We start from the raw sequence: 1,413 nt of genomic DNA, 5'->3' as shown, positions 1-1,413 counted from the left end.
AAAGCTTATTGTATACACTGAGATCTCTGTCTTCCTCACTTGTTTTACCTGAGGCTTTAAACAAGCCAGCAAAAATGTGAAAAACCCACATAAGATGGCAGAGTTCCTGCTCAAATACTTTAGCTTTCATGTAATCCTTGAAGATAGTCCTTTTGAGGCTATCTGGTTGTTGGCATCTATGAGCAGGAGGTCCACTCATTGGACAACAAGTCAGACAAATCTGAAATAATCTTCCTAGTGCTAGATTCTTATTTCCTACAGATGAGTAAACCACAGTACTACTGTGATTTCCCAAGCTGGCAAAAAAAAATCCATTTGTGTATGCTCAAAATAAAAAGTCTTCTTTTGAGATTGTACTGAAATCACCTTTTTTCTGCATATCCAGTCCAAAGCTCACAGTAAGAATCTTTCATCTGGTTTCAGCTGGCTTTGAATCAGTCCCAAAATGATGTAATTCCTTCATACCTCTGCTAGGAGTTTACCTTCTCCTTTAATATCAAATGCTTATGTGAAAAGACCACAAGTGCTTCACTTGGCTTTGTATGTCCATTAAAGAGCACCAGAACCTCATTAACAGCAGCACTGGGTGTGAAGAAAGGGTGAACCAGCTACCTCCCAAGCAGTCAGTTAATGTGTCCTTTCAGGACAGAGGAGTATTATTCTTTTGCAGCTTTTCTGATTAGCAAGAGGTGGGTTTTGCTGAAAGCTGGGCAGGCTGCTCTCTCTGATAGCACAGAAAGGACATGTTTCTCATTTGAAAGCAAGGGCTGGTGCAAGATTAAAAACAAAAAAAGACAAAGAAGACAACAAAAGTTGTTCCCGTAAAAATGCAGAAAATTATAAGGAAAAGAAAGGGAAGGGGAAACATGTACCTTTTGCTTTAAATAGCAGGGTTAACAGCAACTGCTTTAAATAGTCCCCAGAGCTCAGACACCACTGAAGAACCAGATTTTTTTATAGCTAGTGTGCAAGCCATAGGAGCTTGGCTTACTACTGAAGTAAGTCTTGGTAGATTTTTAATTCAGCTATTATATGATAATTAAGGGTTAATGGCCTGATTTTAAGATGTGCTGAAAACTTGCAATTTCAGTTGACTTCAGTAGGAAAAATGAATGCTCAGCACTTCTGAAAAATCACACCATGAGTAAGAAGCTGATTTGTGTGAAACTGGAAGCAAATCTGCTTGAAATTATATCTTTAGAATATGGCACAGACTGGGCAGATAACTTTGCAACCCTGGGCCTCGGGTAAGAGGCAGAGTTCACTGCAGTCTCAGATCTTTATAGCATTGCTCACTGGTAATGGTTAGAAATGATAGAATCATAGAATTGTAGAATCCACCGGGTTGGAAAAGACCTCAAAGAACATCGAGTCTAACCCTACTGTGGTTACTAGACCATAGAAAAATACCCC

General features: G+C 39.3%; 1 protein-coding gene across 1 annotated transcript in view; it reads right to left on the bottom strand.

The window, feature by feature from the left end:
* The window catches only part of PDE11A (phosphodiesterase 11A), a 75,754-nt gene that overhangs the window by 306 nt on the left and 74,035 nt on the right, over positions 1-1,413 (bottom strand). The window lies entirely within an intron of this gene.

The sequence above is a fragment of the Acanthisitta chloris genome, unplaced genomic scaffold, assembly GCF_000695815.1.
Source record: "Acanthisitta chloris isolate BGI_N310 unplaced genomic scaffold, ASM69581v1 scaffold2465, whole genome shotgun sequence".
Taxonomy (NCBI): domain Eukaryota; kingdom Metazoa; phylum Chordata; class Aves; order Passeriformes; family Acanthisittidae; genus Acanthisitta; species Acanthisitta chloris.
This window is presented reverse-complemented; position numbering and strand designations above follow the sequence as displayed.